Source organism: Nymphalis io, chromosome 5 (genome assembly GCF_905147045.1).
Source record: "Nymphalis io chromosome 5, ilAglIoxx1.1, whole genome shotgun sequence".
Taxonomy (NCBI): domain Eukaryota; kingdom Metazoa; phylum Arthropoda; class Insecta; order Lepidoptera; family Nymphalidae; genus Nymphalis; species Nymphalis io.
Window position 1 is genome coordinate 8,492,151 of NC_065892.1, and position 23,554 is coordinate 8,515,704.

Below are 23,554 nucleotides of genomic sequence, written 5' to 3' on the forward strand. Positions count from 1 at the left end.
AAAATATTTAATGTAATTCTATATAAATAATTCAATACGGAACATTAAGAATTAAATTGATTTACAATCAGTCGATTTTTAACTTTTTGTGGCACCTGGCGGAAGACCAACGTCACGATACAGCTATTAAGCCCAGTAGTCTGTAAAATCGAGTTTTATTTATAAACAGCACGAATCCGCATTTATTTATATGTTTAGGGTATTAAATTATGGCTCACTGAATTAAAAAAAATAGAAAAATAGATGGGCTTGGTAAATTAAAGGAAATATTGAATATATAAAAAGATTTGACTTACACTTAGGGTCAGATTTAAAGGTTGGGAGGTCCTACGAGGTCACTGAAAATTTGGTGGAAGCGGACGAAAAATAAAATTACATATTTATTAATTTGTTCAGATCAACGGAGGGAAATTGTTAACGATTTTAAAAATACCCTCATGAATGTGTCTCTTTCTCTCTTATTAAAAAAAACAAATACTCAAATTGAGAAGGTCCCTGTTACCTTCCATAAATCCGTCTCTGAGTTTACGTTTTATTTGATTCAATAATTAATATGTTGTAAACAATAAATTAGTACTATTTTTAAATTTCATTTATAAATACTTCAAACGAGATTTTTTATGACTTTATCCAAAATACTTTTTTATATTATATAAATATTATAATATAATATGAATTAAATATAATAATTCCATATGGCGATTAGAAATGAGTTAAATTGTTCTAAAATAAAATTATTGTAAACATGTAAGTTGATAACTATATAATAGATTACTATTGAAAATTTTTCTTGTAGTAAGCATTATTTTAATACGATCATATAAAGATGGTAGAAAATTTTGAGGTTTGCTTAACTTGTTTTAGTGTGTTTCATTTTGTATCTATCCCAGAAACAATACCAAATTTTACTTTTCCGTATTTTTGACAATATCATTAAATTAATCATAGAAATAAAAACTAAATAATTTACGTTATGAATAAAGTAAAGTGAACGTGGATATATAATATAATACTTTTTATATAATTTAATCTGATGTGTTTGATTACGTAAAAAACATAACAATATTGAAACTAAACAATTTGATGAAAATAAAGTTGTATTCGGTCTATTAATAACACTTTCTAAATTCAATAGAATGTTTTAAAAAAGTTTTTCTTTTAAAGGAAAATAATTTTTATATTTATCAAAGATCTATGTTAAGAAATTCTTATAAAGTAAAATAAACGTACGTTTATATAAAGCGGTTTAGTACTTCAATCCATGTATAAATAATAGACCCTTGACTGTCTAGTTGGTCTAGTGGCTTGATTTAAGGCCGCAGACCGGAGGTCCTGGGTTCGATTCTCAGGTCGGGCCGATAAAAAGTTAATGGGTTTTTCTGTCAGAAAATTCTCAGTAGCAGCCCGGAGTTGGAAGTGTGTACATTCCCGTGCCTGAACTCTTTCCGGTCGTGTCGGATTGCCGTCCTATCGGATTATGAGAGTGAGGGAATAGAGAGCCCATCTGTGTTTGCGCACACACTTGTGCACTGTAATATCTCCTGCGTAGTTGGCCAATCTCTCTTGAGATTGGTAGCCGTGGCCGAAATCTGTCTGGAGGAGATTATTATTAAATAATACACAACATTTTATTGGCTAATCTGTAATTTTAGATGTAAGAAAATAGCTAAAAGGTTTCAGCAATTATGAGTACAAATATTGTTTTTATATAGCTTTGGCCTAACATATTTTTGTAAAGTTAATGTTAACCAGCTTTGTTTTTTTCGTAAAATTATTAATACTTCTTTGAATTGAAGGAAAATTTATGGACATTTTAAAGTATTTTATGAATACCTACACAAAATATATAATACATTTTTTATATGCAACGTCCTTTTATGTTAACGTACGGTACAGCAAAATCTATCACTACTTCAGGGCACAATTAATTTTACATATCGATATTATAAATGTTGATATATGCATATTGACATTTGAAGATTTAATAACGTTAAATATCGCTACATTCTTCAATAAAGAACCTTTCTAGTAACAAGGCTTATTCAATAACATATAACCAAAGGCGATAGTAATTTCAAAACTTTTAAAGGTCGATACAAAGTAACCGATAATCGTTTTTGCATGTACAAAGTACGAGTTCATAAAGGAAGGATAAAGAATAACAGCGTGTAAGTTTAGTTAGGAACAATAGCATTGTGGTAGATCGTGAATATGCCGCGTTACTGTGAGGAATGCGGCATTTTGAAAGTAGTACGTGCAAGGTCAAAGGTGCACTGAGCTGATTGACAGCTATGACAAGATATCCGTTCTAATGCATCCACTTCATCACTCTGTATTGCGCCTGGCAGCTGTCTACATATAACACCACCTTATTACATTTGTGCTTCTGCTACAAATATAAATCGTTACACGTTTGGATATCTATATTATGTATACAGTTTCTGGTAATTTGGTATAGTTATTTAGTTAAAACATTAGGTAAACAATTGTTTCTTTACAAAATAAACATAAATATTAATAAAATTACCATTGAAACGACATTGAATGTCGACAAGACAAAATGGTTTATATAAATCCGGCATCTGAAGAAGATCACCGGTTTCTATGACTGTGCCGTTTGATGTAGAAAGTTTAAATCAAACAAGTCACCAATGAGAATCGTGACCAGCAAAGATGTCGATAACTTATCACATGGACACGGGCACAATCGCCCGCCTTCGCAATAGCCAAGTCACATGCGACAATCAATGTATTGTGATGCGGACTATTGAATGCGATCGGAAGAAATCGCAAGTGTAGTTGAATTGTTATGATTCGCGAAGCATCGAGATTGTTTGCGGGATAAAGACCTCAATTTTAAAGATGTTTCAGTAAAATAACAACTCAATGATAGATTTGATACGCGTGTTTGCAAACGTCCATAAAGTGCAATTATGTTTCGAACTTGTGAATCATGATCTTATTTTGATGTAACAGACTTTTAAATTTATGTTTAATAAAGAATAATATATTAAGTAGGTTACCTTAAAATGAAGTAAACATGATCTTAGAATTCAGTTTAAGTCTGTTTTCTTTTCTCTGTTAAAATAGGTTTTGGTAATAGCCAGGTCTTTTGTAACATGAGTTCGTTTAAGTAGTATGGCGGCATTGCATGCGACGGCGTGGAACAGTTTTCATCATGATCAATTTATTCGTTATTGTTACGTGATTCAAGTCAGTATGATGTTTTTGTTTTTAATATTTATTTAGAAAATACTTTTAATTATTGCATTTAAATATGCAACGGTGTAAACAGTAAATTGGTCGAGCTGAAAATTGCCCTGCAAACTGTCATCGGCTGTATCGGATTTACTGAAAACTTAATCCAGTGTTGATAGAGCTACTATGCGTCAGATAAAATTGGTTTAGTGTTGTTGTAATAATTTGTTCTCGAAAGAAACATTTACGATTTGTCCCAAATTTATATACATTATTTAAAAAAAATATATCAACGTTTGAGGTTTGTTATGTTGTTATTAACGATAAAAGGAAATAAAAATATTTAGTGTTAGGGAAATTACTTTGGGTGTATGTATTCTAAATAGTCTAAGATATTTTATTGAATATGATTGGATCATTTTTGTTATTCAATGTTTGAACATTTCTCAAATAGTACGTGGGCGTTACGGGTTTTATTACCTAAGATTACCCAATATTTGCAAAAGAAGTAAAAAGCGTATATAATTTTATGGAAGTTTGAATGAATAGTATTTAATGGAGATCAACTATATCATTCGATGGATCATAAAACAGTAGCTTGGAAGCCTTAATTGATCTACAATGTGAAAATTGCATGTTTGATCCTAATTTTTTGTATATTGCTGGAACCACTTTAAAAAAACTTAGTTAAACGTAAACTTTATTAAGTCGTCGAGTCGAGAAGAGATTTAAGTCGTCGTTAGGAAACTTTCATCACGCAAGGTAATATACATTTGACATTTCTATGCTTTTAGCTGTTTTCTACATACGAATTCGTTATTCGATATGTAAAGTGTCTAGGCCCGTAGGATTGGATTGCTAGTGGTCAATTTTGTTTATCGACATTGGCATTGTAATCCGAGTAGATACTGAACATGACTTGGTCAACGATTGGAGGACTTTGTCTAGTTGTTTTTTTACCACATTATTGGTATAAAACAATAACACAAATGATTGATCCATAACCGATCGAATAACAGGTCAGCCAGTTGATTGTGTGACCTTTGTTCCTTATACTATTTAATTATAGAGAAAAATAGCTAATTACCTAAATATATGAGTTAGTAACAACAAGTTACTTTAATACCAAAGACCTTGAACCACTATCTGTATCAAATAAAACAAAATATATATTTATAAGTAAGCTACTAAGAGTATTTCGAAATTTATATAGCAATATATTTTAAAATAAGTCCTGGGATCACACTGGAATAAACCCAGAGGCGGGTCGACGACCCGTGCATCTGATGTCGTGTGAGAGACGCCACAATTATTTATCACTTGTTATTAATAGGCACTAACAATAAATGATAACACGTACAGGTGATTTTTATATTCTATATATAACAAGTCAGTTATCTCCTTAATTCTTACTTGGTTTATATTATGGCTTATTTATATTCATATAATATTTACAATTGCGTGCGCGTACTTAATATTATGTGTAATATGCGGTTATATGTTTTATATATTGACATTATTTTCGTGATATTTTATTGTTTTGAATGTAACATCATAAAATGGCGTTGCTGTCGTTTTATTTTCTTTAACTTACATGTAACTATAAACACTTACATGATATTATAATCAATCATATTCATCGGTCAACTTAAGAACTTTTATGGTCGTGTAGGTATTATATTTTTAATACAATACTACATGTATTTTGTTAAGCAATTTATATTTAAAATCAATATTTAATAAAAATACAAATTTAAATGATATTAAAAAAATAAAGTAAGTTAGAATATATAAACAGTGAAATATATCGGTTTCATATTGTTATACAATCATTTTAAAAGTATATTACTTTTATTTAAAAAATGTAAATAGGTTTTTTGTAGCAGCTAAAATATAAATAGGCCGTACATTGGATCAGTGATCCGCGGTCACGTAACATGCGATGTTGCTTCATAGCTTGCGTCAATTCGCACGCGACGACACTGCGCGAGCGCATCGCGAGTTCCATTGGCAATTCAACGACCTTTATGACTTTTATGAAAAAACATAAAAATGATCATATTAGTATTGAAATAAATATGGAGATATATTTGATACTATTATATCTTGGTTCTTGTTACGTCATAATAGCTATACTTATTTATATTCGAACGCATATATTTTGCATTGCATATATATAAGCTTTATATCACTGACATGTATGTATTTAGTGATATAAGCTTGATTTAAAAATAATAAACATTTCAGATGAGAAGGATAACTAACGTTCACTTTTTATTACACGAATCACAAATTAACTTTTATGGTATAAATAGTTTTATTATTTTAATATATAATAAAAATATAAAATGTGTTGTAATTACTATCGTAATTAAAAATTTTATTAATCATACAGAACGATTAAGATATAACTAAAAGCGGTATTTGTAATGCATACGGTATAAATATAGACCATACTGGGACGGATTCGAATTACATAAAACATATTTTTGGTTACATTTTTGGGGAGCTGTAGCAAAGAGCGCCGTTGTTTAGAATAAATAGTAACTTTCAGATGTAACACTACGATAATAGACATACCGTTCCGGAAAATTATGATTACGCAATGTATTGTTTAAAAATCAATAGATGTTTTTTGAATGAAAGAGCTAATTCTATGGTTTCGATCTTATTATCTCGTGTAAAAATAAATGTAAAAAACGTTACAAATATATATACCCCCATTACTATTTCTAATAAGCGTGACTAAGATTTATGCTGGTTCTTGTTGATAAAATCAATATTATGTCATCCGACTGTCTATCCTTTGTCGGTCTTTCTATTGCTCGACAGTCATGCATATCTACACTCAACTCTCTTGCTTTGCAATACAACATTCATCCCTAGGCATTACATAAACGTGTATGGACTTCTATAACTACAATATTCGGATACATTTATGAATTATAATAATAATGCCATAATGTAGGTAGGTAATTGGCTATTAGACGACTTTTGTTCCTTTTGAACTTTTTGTTCCTCTTAGACATTTTTACCGCACTGATAATGTAAAATTTGTATCTGTGCGTACAAGGAAAATATTATTAATTTTGTCAACGGTAAAAAAACGGAATGAAAACACTAATAACTTTTAAAATTGATTTCGAATTTCGAACCTAACATTATTTTTTATGACGGTAATTATTTGCTAGTTCGCCGCAATGCTTTGATGCTTCGTCTATTATTCGTTATGATGCGGGTTATTACAAATGTGAAGGTCGGTATGTGTCAAACCTGTCGGACAGAGCGTCTGTCAGAGGCCGGTCGAATGTTAAACACCTGTCGAAACACCTCATTATCCAATTGCCTGGGAAACACATATTGCACTAGTCAACGAAGAATTGAAAGTAGTTAAGGATGTAATAAGCTAAGCATACAATCAAAACTGCTCCACATTTTTTTTATAAGAAAAGTCGATCGCATTGGGAAAGAGACAGAGATTAAAGGGATTTTAATATAATGGTAGCGGCTTTGTATTATATAATGTATTATTATTATAAGACTTAATTTTATTTTCAGCCTAGAAAAGACTCGCTGTGGTGCTTGCTTTGCTTTATGCTTTAAAGCTTTAAAGCATTAGATTAGTGTAGTATTATATTTTACTTTTTATGCATGATATTGATTTTTAAATTTAAATCGAAATCATTTCGACTCGATTGAAAAAAAAGCTTAAAATTATTATATTATGTTGCTAATTTTGATTTTTAAAATCCGCTTAATAAGAAAATTAAACCAAATGCTTATTACTCTTATATTTCTTTATTCTGCTATCATTTTGTCTAATTACAAATGAAAGGGAACGAGGGCAAATTGGTAGCATAATTGTGGTCGTTTCTGCCCAAAAATGTAAGCATTGTATGAAATATAAACCATTTCTTATATTGCCTTTGCAATTATAACATTGGCTTACTCTTCAATTAAAAAAAAATCGTCTAGGGTGAGCATACAAGGCCACCTTGAAATATGTGACCTTACAAATATTTTACCAATATCATATAAGCGACGTACGATATTAATGATAAGGGACTTTTATGCGTTTAATCGATTTGGGGTTTGGTTGTATTGTAACTGGAATATCTTTATTTTACTTGATTATGTTATATATTAGTATTTTGTCACTTTATATAAAATTGTACTATATAAATATACACAAAACTATTCCCTGTGTTTTTTAAAGAAATAAATGAAATATACCTTTACAATGGTACGTAAGTATGATAAATTTTCAATCATCGATACAACAACAGTTGCCAAAGACGCAAATGAATATATAGTACTTGCCAAACGTTACAATTTTGTATAAACCTTTTTCATAATTTTTATTATGTAACAGTTTATAAAATAATCTTTAATTGTAAATTTATTTTGTGATTATTATTATTGATGGGAAATGATTTTAATAGAACTTTTTTACTATATTTAAGGATGGTCTTTAAATTTAACATGCAACTCCACCTCTAAAGGTTAGAAAAAATAAGGGCGAATAAATAGGATCCGTCTCATTTTACGAGTTCTTCATATTTACTACACAAAGTATTAAATTTTATTTAACATAATAATTGACAAAAATAATTTAAATTAATCCATTGAAATTCAAGAGAAATATATGTAATTGTTTATGTCTGAATAAAAAAGGATGGATGTAAAAAAATATGTTAGATATTAGATGCAATATATACTGTGTATAGTTAATAAAACTTTTGATTTATGACTTCCGTTGACGGCTGTTTCATACTAGACAAATTACCATGTTCGCATAGATCTCAATTGTGACATGGCGTTAGATTTAATTAAGATTCGTACAATACTATTATATTTATAGACATTTGAAGGTCACAGTTTTTCTGAAATTGTAAATCTTAAGGAGCTCAGGCTTTCCGTACACGGCAGGCTCGTTCGAAAGTGTTCGCTGGAGCGAGTCGTAAGCACGTTAATAGTTGCGCCACTTCTAAAGGTCGAATGCGAATCGATTAATAAAATCGATATATACCGCCCCAAATAATTATTTGTTGAAATCGATAAAACTAATTAATACGTACTTACTTACGTACTTTTATAGGTCTTACGTAATTATTTTATAAGATCGGTAACAAATTTAAAAAAATCGTTACATCCGATTTATTATTTATTAATTTGCTCTGTAACGTTGTCCATATGGGACAATAATTATGATCATTACTCTAGTTATTGTGTTTCTATGTAAAATAAGAATATGTATTCATTGGTGTATTTTACGAATACAGATGATCCCAAATGCAAACTGAGAGGAATGTTGTATTGGGTGTATAATCAGACAACTCGCGTCGTGACCTGACTCACAAACTCAAAACTTCACTTGGATTCACACTGAAGCACAAATAGATTGTTTGAATTGGTTTAAATAGTAAATATTAATACAGAAATTCTGAGAATAAGTCTATATATTTAATTTTATAATTAATTTTATAAAAAATGTTAATATATATATAGCAAATTATACTCGTACTTATAATAGAACAAAAGATTCGTCACTTTCATTATCAATATATTATTGTAATACGCCCTTGATAATAATAAAATTAATTTTAAAAAGAAATAAGTATCTCTGTTTGGATATAATTATTATCATGTAGTTGGTAATACAATTATACATATAATTTTTAGTATTCATATTTCTATTGTTTAGTTGTAAAATGATGATTAAATATGAAAATAGTATTAGGAAATAGATTATAAAGAGAAAAGCGAAACGAGTTTCCTTATTGTCACGATATCTTTGCATGTATTAATACCGGGAAGACAATTTTAATTGCGACAATGTGTTCATTAGTTTGTTTTTAGACCAATTTAATAAGTGTATTAATTACATTTCTATCCTCAATTAACTAACTTTGTGCAGTATTAACATTCATGAGGGCTTTGTATATTTCTACATTCTGAAGTGGTATAAGTAATATAGTGGGCGTTCGTCCTCTGCATTGCAAATCAGATAGGGGAAAGCAAATTGACACGTATAGGTAAATCGTGAGTAAAATAGTCGCCAGGTGTTTAATAAGGATTTACTTTCAATCTTCTGTCATTGAAATCCAACCTTACATGCATACTGCATATGTAGATACTATATAACTTTCAAGAAATCCGTTTGTCATTAGGTACTTGAAAAGACTACGAATATATTATCATTATTATACAAGCTAGAATTGTATAACTACTCAATTGAATTTAGGTCTTTTTTCATCGTTTAAAGCAACATTTTTATCTTCGTCTCACCGACGACAACTGAATATCTGAGTTCAAAAGTTTAAACGATGCACTTTATTTGCAATCCTCGCTGAATAACAACAACTAGATGGGTTTCGTAGGGCGTGTGTTTTGAGCTCACGACTGCATAACAAGTATCTGGTTTATGCATTGTGTGACAGTTGTGATATAGTGGTTTGTGTCTGAGACAAGGCAACACGTGTCTATAATAAATGGAACCAGTTTTAATGAGCCGATTGCAAGTTGGTCATAATCACTCGCTTACCGACTAGCCTGCTGACCACTCACTGGCGGGAAATAGACATCCACTTTCGACATTACATTCGTAATGTGTTTAACACAAATACAAATGAGTGATAATAAATTATTTGCAACCAGTTCTACTTCAAACTGTTGCATTAAAAATAATAGTTTTCGTATAAATGTATTTTATCTCATTATTAATAATATAATACAACTTACGTTTTAATGAGTGTAACATCCAAAACTGTCGGTAACTATGTTTAATTTATCATTAATGTTATATCATATAAAAAAACCACCCAAATGGTATTTATCCACTGTGAAGTTTGAACCAATCCATAGGAAAAGAGTTGAAGGTCACGTATAGAAAAACAAAATTATGAAAATGACACTGGCGAGGTTTACGGCGGTCGAGAGTAAGCGACCGTGCAACACGTATTGCCGCGCGGTAGGAGTAAGCAAAACTGACATACGCAGCGCGCAGGCGCTGCCAAGGTATTGTTAAAAGTTACTTTTACTTACGAGACTTGCTGCTCTAGGCGGTTCGCTTGAGACCTCGCTTGCGGCGCCCGCGCACGCGCAACGGCTTTACCTTTACGTTCGCGAAAGAGAAAAATAGAGGTCTCTCCTTTCGTTGCATTACCGATAAAATATAGACGATTATGTATCGAAGAACATTTCTGATAGATACTGCTTCGTAAACCATCAGTCACGGTTCATTGAAATTTTAGGCGAGTATAACTTTACATGTAAGGAGAGCGAATACAATAATTACGCCGGCATGCACGTAACATCTTATTTTGATATTATATAAATAATATTATAAAATAAGAACATTATAAAATAAGATCTTTTTCATTAAATGCAAAATATATTGAAGTATTATACGTAATCTATAATATTATCGCGGTTAATTATGTATGTATAAGGGAAGAGGTGAAAAGACTTAAGCTTGAGTTAGTATAATAGTAATTTTGTTATTAAACATTGAAATAAAGTAACTGTGCATTATATTTTGCTCGTAATTTTTACATCTGCGAATTCATTTCTGTAATAAAATTCTGAAATGATTACTTTGCAAATTATTAAATTTACAGTTTATGTTAAGAAATATTAAAAAATAATATTTATTACTCAATGCAAGATTACATAAACAAATATTGTGGATATAGTATTTGTTGTTACGGGATATATTTTTGTAAAAAATTATTACAGCAAAAATATTTATATAGGCTCTATATTTAATATTACATCAAATTTAATAAATACTTTACATATAAAGTTAATTTGCTTAAGGGGGCGAACCTCCCTTTCGAATTGCGTTTTGTAAACTTGACGGACTTGACCCGACAACCACGCGTGTAAGAGGAATTATTGAAATACGAGACGGGGAAAGCAACTTCGCTCCAGTTTTTTATATCAATAAATATTTTTTACCATTTTACTATCTATAAATATCATTTTACTATGGATAAATATTAATATGTTAGTATATTCCGACCATTAACAAGGATCTTAGTTGTATACTTAAAACAGGAGGTTTTAGATTATTTCTCGCTTACTAATTTCCAATATAGCATAAAGTTTAGTAATTTAAATGTGAATATAGTAGCCTTTACTTGCATTTAATATAATAATAAATAAACAATTGATATATATATATATATATATATATATATATTTCAATTGTAACATGGAAGTCGTTTTGATTTCTTTTAAACTAGTTGTGCCTTTGAATAATTGTACATGCCTGTTTATTTAATTGTCATTTAATCATATTGGTTGAAATTTACGGCTTAAAGACCCCGGCGGGCCCCACATACTCCCCCACTGTTCCCGTGGGGGAAAAGGCGCCAATTGCGCCCCGAACATCGGAATACCCACTAAAAAATCAGCGGTACTCACTCCGTCTATTCGGAGGTGGCGGCCGACATTGGGTTCTCAACGGAGGGTTACCTACGTCATCTACTTTGTAAAACTTATCTGAGAGGTTCGGGTTACCAAACCTCTTTGTATCAAAACCGTGCCACCTGCAATATAAGTCATTGCCTTATTTCTACGAATTTAAAAACCCCTGAGGGAGTGTTTGTATATTGCATTACAAAGTAATATATTATTATATATGTATATAAATCAGCAACAATTACTCGAAGTCCACCGAACAATATAATATATATATATATATATATTATATTTTATGTCTCTTAATATATATATATATATATATATATATATATATTAAGAGACATAAAATCTTTGTTCCCAAGGTTGGTGGCGCATTGGCAATAAGCGATGGTTGACATTTCTTACAATGCCAATGTCTAAGGGCGTTTGGTGACCACTTACCATCGGGTGGCCCATATGCTCGTCCACCTTCCTATTCTATAAAAAAAAAACCTACCCAGACGTATAAATATTTTATATATTTAAATACAACAGTTTTCCCAATCTCTCATATATATACACACACGCACACATACGTGTGTGTATATATGTGTAAGACTCTCTCTTGTACACACATGTAAACACGCATGCATGCATGCATTTAATGAAAAAATCTAAAAAAAAAAGAAATTGAATTTAAAATAAAAACATTATATATGATTATTTCGAAAAATGCTTTCTGCTTATATTTTAATAACTGTACAAACTATAAAATAACAGTGTAAATACGTTTGCATGAAAACTGAATACAATTAGATTATTTAAATTTGGCAAATAAGCAAGGATTCATTTTAAATATAGAAAGGAATTATTTGGTAGAATGTTTGACTTGTTTACCCATTATTCCATAGATCACAATATAAATATAAATCGTATATCAGTCCTATCCCTTCTTCAATTCTGTAGTGTTTGTCTCGGATTATCTACACCGGATCCGATTTAATAAATGCATTCGAGAAATAACTTACAGATTAATTAGCTTTTATAGTAGTGTTATAAACATTACAAACAAATAAACATAACTAATAACTAATTAACTAAACTGTTGTAATAAACAGTGACTAAAGCCGAAATACATCTAACTACCACGTGCCTCGAACACTAGCATAAGTACAGTTCGAAGTGCTTATTATTATCTCAATAAATTAAAGTTCAAAATAAAATATATGGGTGAAAGTGAAAATTTTCGTCGCAAAAAAAATTATGAATAGGAATGATTTTATTTTCTCGCTGGAAAAACGTATTTCCGCGCTTCACGGCTCACCGGCGCCAAGTGCACCGGAATACCCGCTAAAAAATCAGCGGTACTTAATCCGTCTATTTGTCTTAGTTCAATTGCGCATGATACCGTGCCGCCCCGAATTAATATGAATGTTATAATGACATTAGCTAAGAAAAAAACTGTAAAAATTTTAAAGGAATGAAAAAATGTTTATCTATATGCTATTGAAGAGGAAAAGTAGCTTCAAGGCGGAGAAGAGGTTTTATATATAAATGATTATTATTAACATAAATGATTTATCGAATGAAAGCGAGGATAAGGATGACTACGAAAGTTGAAAAAAATTATGATTTTAATTCGATTTGAAAAATTCGGTTTAATACATATAATATTAAGTACCTATACAAACATAAAGAGTATTTTTTAATTTATTTATCCACTGACGGTGCACTACAATAAAAGCAAAAACCTCTCCGAGATGAATATATGATGGATATTTTTTTGAAATACAAATATAATCATAAGGTGCAACATTTAAGAACAAAAGAATGATTGTTGTAAAACATATTTACGAGATACATAAGACACTGGCATTTCGCTAGTAACCGGAGACTGGTCAACTTGAAACCCGTCAAATATTATGTATCAAGGTCGCAGAGCTCGAGTTTCTTTTAATTTTTATTATTTTATCGACACACAACTGTTTTTACAATACGTATATTTGTTTTATTTTTGCATAAAGTTTTATAAATTAATGTTCAGTTTTAATTTGAATTTCAATTCAAATAAATTTTTTTTTAAATAATTAAAACAAAACTTAAATGAACGTTATGTAAAATTATTCTTTAATATTTCTTTGTTTTTTTAGATTTGTGTTGACTTATCCTCATGTTTCTACGTGAGATTTTTTAATTTTTGTTTCAATATGATCGAAGAGATTGCAATCGAAAATGAAATCAAAGCAATGCGGTAAATGATATGAAAATTTACGTAAAAAATATAAATTGACCCTGAGTTAAGAAAGTATTATAATTTCCTAACTGCCTTATTTATTGTCTTCGTTCGATATTCTTATTTCTCCGTGATTTTATATACTTTGTATCTTAACTACCAACAACAACTTAACAGACTAAAATGAGATATAGAATATGTATGACATAATCTTCGTGAAAAAAAGGATTCAGCACACTTTTACAGCCGGCCGGCTGCCTGACAACAATCCCACTTGGAAATGTTTATGGTGTTGTTATCATTTGAAGAAGTCACAAAATGGGGTGGACTATATACTTGATATTACTGATTTTTTAATAAAAATAAATATATTTCATACTGTTAAGCACCTACATTTTAAACAGTTATAATATCTCAAATTATAACTGCGGAAAAACTCGCATCATTTTCTCATTTCATTTTCTTCAAATAAAAACATTCTATTATTATTATAAGAATTCGTATTAATTAAGGTGCTCCTATTGTTTTTAATGAAAAAATCTCTACTATGCTTTTGCAGAAAGTCTAAAATAAATATTAACACCTTCGAGGTAATATACAATTAGTTGCTTAGTAGCGCCATCTAGTATTTGATTGTAACACTACGGCTTATATTCTTACTGTTACATTTGATGTTAGGCTTTAACTTCAACTTGATATTGCTAAGTTTATCGGATTGTAAAATAGATGTCGTTCTTTGTTTAAACATATTTTTTAAACGTTGTACTAAATAATAACATTAAATACATTTATAAATTCAATCTTACAATATACAAATGAGCAATTCTTTTACATTTATTAAATATACAATGTATATATTTCGTAACTAGGAAACGGCTCTAACGATTTGGCTTAAATTTGTTAATATCAAACACAGTGTCTTGTCTGAAAAATCGAAATATTTGACAATAAAAAAAAACAACTTAATATTAAAACCGAGTGAAAATCAATCGCTCAATACATACGTACTGTACCTAAATTTTATAATATTTAATGTAAAATATAATATTAGAATATTTGCTATAAATATGTAATTATTCAATAAAATCTTTTATTCATATATTTAGATAAGTTGAGTTGATTAAGTATAAAATAATCTACAACATCTATTACTTTTATTCCTCGATATAATTATCAAAAATGTACTTCAATCAACTAGGTCATTGCAAGAAAATTTTAACGATAATTTACAAAATTAAATTAGATATAAAGCTGTTGCGGGATGGGAATGTAGATCCAGCAGAGAAGAACCGGCAAAATCTAAGTAGTTCATCTTTTCCATTAATTAAATTACATAATTTATGCGTTATGATATTTTAAAAGGTCACGTCTTAAATATTCAAGGATGAATCAAGTTAAAGTTATCATTCTTCCACAATTTTTCTTTCTTTTCATGTACTTTGTAATTCATAAAGCAAAACGAATCAGCGGTACTCCACTTGTATGCTACAAAGCGAAAAGTAAAAGTCCATTGAAGCGAATATGAGTGATCGATCATCTTCGGAAGCAAAGTTCGATGGAAGAATTTAATATTAAATTCCCTTATCAAAGTTTTCTCAATAAATTAGTTTTTTTTTTCTCTTATATGTAACGATACTCAATTGTGAAATGTTTGTGTCGAAATTATATTTTTCATAATCTTTGCATCATTGTCTCACTGGTGTAATAAGTTATTAAGAAAATTAAAGCACTAATTACTATCATTTATCTTATACCATTATTTCACTGGAGTCGAGAATCTTATACCTAATCTTAGCTAATGATTGTGCGCTCAAATTATAGCAAGCACGTTTGAATTTTCATGTGTTTAATATAGCAGTGTGGCGGAATAAGCTCTAAACCTTCTCCAACGAAAAGAAGACCTAAGCCCGGCAGTGCGATATGTACAGGCTTTTAATTTTCTTGATTTATTTTTGAACAAAAAAGTAAATAAAAAACGGGAAGTACTTTGAAGGTTTGTATTTTACACTACATTTATAACAATTTAAATCATATTCGTATACTTAAATAGCATAAAATATATAGATAAAGATAATATACATAATATTATCATTACACATAATTTTATTTGGAACTATTAAATTTAAAATAATTGCCAATCAAATATTCCGCGGCTTGTTTCGACATCATTTTAGTTCTGTTTACAACACGATCGCTTAAAGCTTTCAAAATTACCACAATTGTGTTTGAGTGTTACGAAAATTTAAATAACTAACTATTTTACTGCAAATTGCAATCAACTGTAAATAAACCTACTACATATAGATACTAGGTAAAAATATGAAAATGGAAATATTTTGAATAAATTTTATATTTAAAAAAAATATATGTTATTACTAAAATGCAAAGTTCATAAATAAAACATTCATCGTTTATTTTGCGGATAAACATGTTTATCAAATAAAATCAGTATTAATTATAAATAATGAAATAGTTGTAAAAAACCGTTTATAATATTATATATGAAACCTGTGAAATATCCTTAGGTAGTAATAATATTAGGTAGTCCTGAGGGTATTGCATATGTTTGATTGTCATTACCTGAACTATTGCTCTATCGTGCATGTGTGAACAAATCTGCCTATAACATTGGTTAGATTAATTGAGCTAGATTACTAATATATGTATATACGTTTACTTTTTATGATAATATTATTTACAATTTTGGTTTTATTTATTTATTATCTGATACTAATATTAGTTATATTTGATGTTTAAATTATCGTTGTAATCTGTGAAAATGAACATGCAACTCACGCGGGTCTCATGAAATTTTTATCAAATTTATGTTGAGTAATATAAACATAAATTATATCTGTGTCAAGAAAGAGTAGATGGCATAAACGAATCTGAAATTAGTGCATCGATATAAAAACGTTGAGGTGTTTTTATATGAAGTTATACCAACCTGGCTGGTTCCGCTTATATAAATTAAAACATTTTTTGTTCTCATATAATTTAAATTTTTTTGTATTGAAAACTGAACTTAGATATTAGCCTAGGGTCAGTTTTCAATAAATATTGTTTTAAAGTATATGAGAAACGTATATGAATACGGAATCTTAAATAAAGACAATTAAACATTTGAAATACCCTCAGGACTATCTAATATTACCTCCTAAGTGTATTTCACAGATTTCATATATAACATTATAAAGCTTAGCCAAGCCTAACCTAGAATCTAAGCTTCAAATTTAAATTAAAAAATGTTAAATACTGCTGATGAATTTTAAGATTTGAGAAAGTTAACTTTTTAGAATTCAAAATCATGACATCAATAATACATTCCCGAAACTAAATACTTCTCATTTTATTTAAAAACTGAAATCGTTGTGAGTATTATGGATGTAGAAATGGAATAACAGATTTATTTAGAAACTATAAATGATCACGAATAAAATCCTTCGGTTTCATTATAAAAAATTACAATTCGGTTCTTCGGTTTCATTATAAAAATTACATGTTGTATTATTATTCTGTCGGAACAAACTCGAAACTCACTGCAGATTACAATCGTGTAAAGTCAGAAGGTGACATTATAACATATGATATACGCATTAAAACAGTATACCACCGTATGATGGTTTTCAAAATTTCATGGGTGAAATACAAAGTGAGTGTGAGCGTTTATTTCACCAGTGAGTTCTTACAGAATAGCACTGGTGAAATAAACGTTGTCAAAGCGAATAGTGTTGATATCTGTATATATGTGTTAATTTTTTCATACAAATAATAATTAAAAAAATATGAATAACAATAACGAAATGATATCATACAATTAAAAACCGAAAAACACACGAAGAAATGATCAACGTAAATGTTTATTTATACGCACAGCATTCGCTTGATGAATTGCCAACATCGTTGCAAACGAGAACATTATTTATGGAATACATATGCGAATGGATTGTTCAGATAAATCTATTATAATCCGTTTTACTTGATATGTCGCTAATCAAACGAATCACATAATTAGCTCGTATATGGTACTCAACAATTTTCGGTATTTGTATTTTGTGACTTAATTTTCTATAGCAACGTTATAACTAATTTTACAGTGTTTCTTTTTGAAATTTAACAGAGATAAATGTATAGTTAAGATGTTTGTTATATGTCGTAGCATTAAATAATATACAATGGGAACATCTATGCGTTGTTTAATAATACATTACGCATATTATTTAAGTTTAGAAATATAAAAAAAGAACTGGAAACAAATTGTTTTATATATTAAAAAGTATAAATTTAGTAAACTAGTTTGTACAATCAAATCGAATATACTTTTTACAAGTAGGCATCCGCGCTTGACGGTAAAGGAAAACATTGTGAGGAATCCTGCATGTGTCTAATTTCTGTCTCCTTAAAAAGGAGAGGAGACCTTAGCCCAGTAGTGGGACATTCACAGCCTATTATTGTTACTAAGTAGGCATTTAATTTTGAGTGTACATTTAATAGAATTATATTAATGTGAAGTTACTGTATCGACATCTTATTTGGTGGATGGAAATGCCTTAAAATTAAGTGGCAAGGTTCAACCCATACCTTTTTCCTTTTTTTTTTTAAATAATTCTATTCGATTTTAAATATCTAACTTACAAGCAATTTTTTTTACAATAACATAAAAATGGCATATATTTTTTCGTACCGTAAATCAACACCGGTGGGTTATATCGTTTGCGAAAAGGTCGAAGAATCGCCTAGCGCAGAATTACTATGATTGATTGTTTATTTGTGTATTATTATATTTCAAAATATACTTTGTGAAAAATATGTCAAACTATACGACAAAATCCATTTCTGTTTCTTTCCTATTTTTATATATACCTAAACATAAGTATGTATAAATAAATTTAATAATCGTTTATTTATTTTATACTATAAGACACAATTAAACAAGAAAACAAAACAAGCAAATCATTTATTTATGAAAATGATTTTAAGTATTGTAGAAGTATACTACTATAATATATTGTAGTATATATATTTTGACTTCAGTTGGGTTTTATTTCTTCTTCTAAAATCGGACTAAGAGGATAAGGGATAATTCTTCTTTGAAATTGACTGCTGTTGTCAAAATCGATCAAGATAACATAATAATAATAAGCCGAGATGGCCTAGTGGTAAGAACGCGTGAATCTTAACCGATGATCGTGGGTTCAAACCGGGCAAGTACCACTGAATTTTCATGTGCTTAATTTGTGATTATAATTCCTCTTGTGCTTTACGGCGAAGGAAAACATCGCGAGGAAACCTGCATGTGTCTAACTTCACTGAAATTCTGCCACATGTGTATTCCACCAACCTGCACTGGAGCAGCGTGGTGGAATAAGCTCCAAACCTTCTTCTCAAAAAGGGAGAGTTTTCAGCCCAGCAGTGGGACATTCACAGGCTGAGAAGATTTGAAATTAGACACGTACAGGTTTCCTCACAATGTTTTTCCTCACTGTCAAGCACGAGATGAATTATAAGCACATATTAAGCACATGAAAATTCAGTGGTGCTTGCCATGGTTTGAACCCACGATTATCGGTTAAGCTCTACGCGTTCTAACCACTGTGCCATCTCGGCCCAGTTTTTTGTCAACATATTCGTATTCAATTGTTTGCATAATATATTGTCAATACAGCAGAATATAATAAGTAATTATGATATCGTTCCAAGCAATTTAATATTTGTACTTTTAAAAGATATTTAAAAGACGATAGTGGGTTATAACAACGTTAAATAGCTAGCTTAGTTCAGCCTAGCTTTCTTCATTTTAATTGGTATTCTCAAATTTTGTAATCTCCACAGACGTGTTCTCTTTTTGTGTGTTTTTACTGTTGTTTTTGTTTAACGTAATTTTAATGAGACAATGTTTTTATTTCCAGGCTGCATCGTAATCAAAGTTTTAGCATTACTGATAACTAAAAATTTTGATTGGACTCTAATCGTGTATTTTGTTGGCTTTGTAGGATTCTGGATTCCTAGGTCTGGATGGTATTTGGCCGGCTTGTCTAAGATCAAGTCATGTTATTCAGGTCAGTCATTGTGATGAACTTTAATTACCTATAATAATAATCATAATCATTTATTTGCATGAAACGTAGTTTTGTAGATGTTATGATTTCTTTATAAGTCTCTAATACATTTCGCCCACGATAGGCACATATTTGTTAACAAGTAATTGTTTGTTAATAAAATAAAGTTTTTGTAAACGCTGATATTTCTAATTAAAAAAAATAATATTATCCAAAATTATCCATTTACTAAAGTTGAATGAATCATCAAATTCATTAATTATTCATTCATTCAATACATTCTTGAATTTTTAAATAATCTAATTAACATGACTAGTAATAGTGTAAAAGTTGTCCGGATTTGAATCCACAATATTTGGCTAAGTTTCAAATGTTTTAATTTGTATTTATAACGTATTTTGTACTCGGCAATGAAGGAAAATGCATATACGGCATATGGTATATCGGATAAAAGTCTGTCAAATATGTATCAACATTTTTTTTTCTATGTTATAGGTAGGCGGACCGACTTGTCAGAGCGTCACGTTAGCATGTGCAAGCGATACCGTGGCGCTCTTCGTTAAGACGGAAAGGGTACCGCTGTTTTTTTAGTGGGTATTCTGATGTTCGGGGCACACTCCGCGCTTTGGACACCGGCGAGCGCCACATACCCACCTCACTGTTTCTGTTTTTAAACACGTTTTTCGTGAAAAGGATGGACGGACAAATAGGCTATCTGATGGTAAGTGGTCACCACCGCCCATAGATATTGGAAATGTAGGAAATATTAACCATACCTTCACATCGCCATTGCACCACCAACCTTGGAAACTAAGATGTTACTCTTCAAACCACAACGCACATATTAATAACAATAAAATATTAATAATAATAAAAAATTGCTGCTATTTAGCGGTAGAATATCCGATGTGTGAGTGGTACCTACCCAGACGGGCTGGCACTAAGTATGTTTTTCATTAACTTCTCTTATAATCTTCTCAAGAGTAGAGGAAGCCTTGGCTCAGCAAACGGACAATTACAAACTGTTCCTTTACCTCTCTATAAATGTGGATGGTAAACAGAGGACAGAAACGATAGTACGTTCGAACTGTAACTAAATCTATTGTGTGAAAGATGTCACATATAAAAAGGAAGTGACTGGAAGAGAAAAACAATGCGTCGACCTACATTGAAGAGGACGTCGAGCAGATACATGGAGAGCGAAAATAACAATGTATATAATTTTATGCCTTAAGTTATTACATGTAATGGTACTAAAATTAGTATATAGTTCTATAGCTCAATACTTAATACGCACGAATTACCTTCGAGTACGTTACTGCTCCTCCCTCGTGGGTTGGAGTTTGGTTGATGTTATATAATCTATAACTTATCTTAATGTATAAGCGTGTAGATCAAAAGTATTTTTTAAAATTGCGCTGATAGGTCTTCGTATTAACGCGTTCTTATAAATAATAACTTCAGATTTATAATAAATGTTATATATATAACATTTATTATATTACATTTCTGATATTGTAATTGCATCGTCAAACTGCAAACCGAACGTTACATCACAGTTGCAAATATGCTTTGATTGTATTAATTAATTAGTGGTCGTGTAATATTCGTATTGTTTACATAGTGACTGCATGTTTATTGTTTGTTAATTGTAGTTTAAACTAATGTATAGGGTTTTATTAAGTATTTGTAATGTATAGGTACGGTTTTCATTATATGCTGTAACTTTTACTGGTATTAAATTCAGTGCGATTACAGCATTACTTAATATTTATATTAAATTTTTGAGTTCCGATTTTACGCACAAGGGACATTTTAGTTCCTATGGTTGGGGAGTATTAACGGTATTTGAATACGTTAAGAGATGGTGGTGACCTGCCTCAAAAATAAAAAATTGACGAAATTATATTATTGCTGAAACAAAGTCATATTTTAAAACATTACTTCGTTTCCTAAGTCGAACAAAATATACCAAGTTTTCAGACAAAATTCTACGTTCCTAAGTAGTTAATGTGACTCTATTCTTCAGGGACCGCGAACTGAGGTTCGAATAAACCCAATGACCAAGTTTCACGATGTTTCTGCGAAGTTACTGTCACGGTGATAAGTAGGTACTCAACGCTTTTAAGCAAAAGGCCATTTAAAAGTGACGATCCCGTAAACGACTTACCATTTCAGTTGAAGGGAACTTCCATGAACCCGAGCTTACCTCTATCATTTTCACTATTTTTTTAAATAGTTCTTGCTTTATTTTATAAGTAATACATTTTATGGGTAAATCACACCATTTTAATATTAAAAAAATGCAAAAAGAGACTAAGACTGTATATAAAGCAAGATACTTTTACATAATATGCGTTTATTGAAATTGCCGTACTTTATTAATATTGCTAATGTAAAATAAAATATCAATGCTAATAGTTGGGCGAATACTAATAAAAATTTTCATATAAATCGCTTTTTTTACGAGGATAATGTTTTTTTTTAAATATAAATAATTATTAATCGTCACTAAAACTTTTCTCACACCCAGCGAAGCTGCTATTTGATATATATATACGTTAAACATTATGTCTTATGCTAAAACAGATATACTAAAATTTGTTAATTCGGGGATAGAACGTGCGGTTCGAGGATATCGAGGCCGAGGTCTGACTTGGCCTCGTCGGATTGCCAGTGACGTCAGCGGGACCGGGCACGGATGAAAAACGCATGCGTTCGATACAACCCCCGCCTACCGTAGCCGTACCCGCCACTACTCGGGTGGCGCGCGGCATTACTACACGGTCGCCCGCCCGCAGCTTCGTACCCGCGCCGACTAAATAAACTTTCAGTTAAGTGCGTGCCGTTTAAATGGACATGGACTGAAAAATTGTTTCTGTGACTTTTTATTCGTTTGAAGTCGGAGTCAGATTCATTGGATGCAAAAGTTAAGGTGAGATTTTTCTTGAAATGAGAAATTAAAATGTCTAATATAACAAATCGAATTGTTTATAACATATTTATATTACTATTAAACTATAATACCAAATAATTAAAAATAAAATATTACTGCTTTTTTAAATAAATCTAAGTTTTTTTTTGTCTATTCTGGTATTTTTTGTTTAAATATATATGTATTCTTAAAATAAGATTTAATGATGAGAATATGTAATTATATTAAGGGTTAATTAATGAATTATTATTAGAGTTAATATTAATGCATCGTATGTGATGGTTGCGTAACTGCGCCGATATCAAATTCCCGACCCGCTGATCTAACACATCGCAGAGCCAAAGCAGTTTATGCATAATTTTCTGAACTACCGACACGATACTTGAGATGTACGATATGATTTATCTTATGATAGCAATAATTCTGAGACAAACTGAAAAGGTTTCGGAGGTGTTATTGTTAAGTGGAATTCTAGTTTAGATTTTTTTACGTTTGGGATATTAATTTCTGTTTTAGTTATTTTTTACGTTTAGGGATAAATCATAATACAATATTTACCTTTATAAATATTTTATTAAATATATATAATAGAATTATAATTAATAATAGATTTATTAGTTTGATATTCATAATTTGGGAGATGAATTTTATATTAGTTATTAGATATATTTTTAAATTAGTCGGTTTATATTTTTATCATGTACGATTTTAAATTAATTCGGT

General features: G+C 30.1%; 1 protein-coding gene across 1 annotated transcript in view; it reads right to left on the minus strand.

The window, feature by feature from the left end:
• The window catches only part of LOC126768811 (mucin-5AC-like), a 51,170-nt gene extending 40,978 nt beyond the window's left edge, over window positions 1-10,192 (minus strand). Inside the window, exon 1 of the mRNA XM_050487153.1 lies at window positions 9,940-10,192. The gene's annotated coding sequence lies outside the window, so the exon portion shown is untranslated. The remainder of the gene's footprint in view (window positions 1-9,939) is intronic.
• Window positions 10,193-23,554: the final 13,362 nt, after the last annotated feature.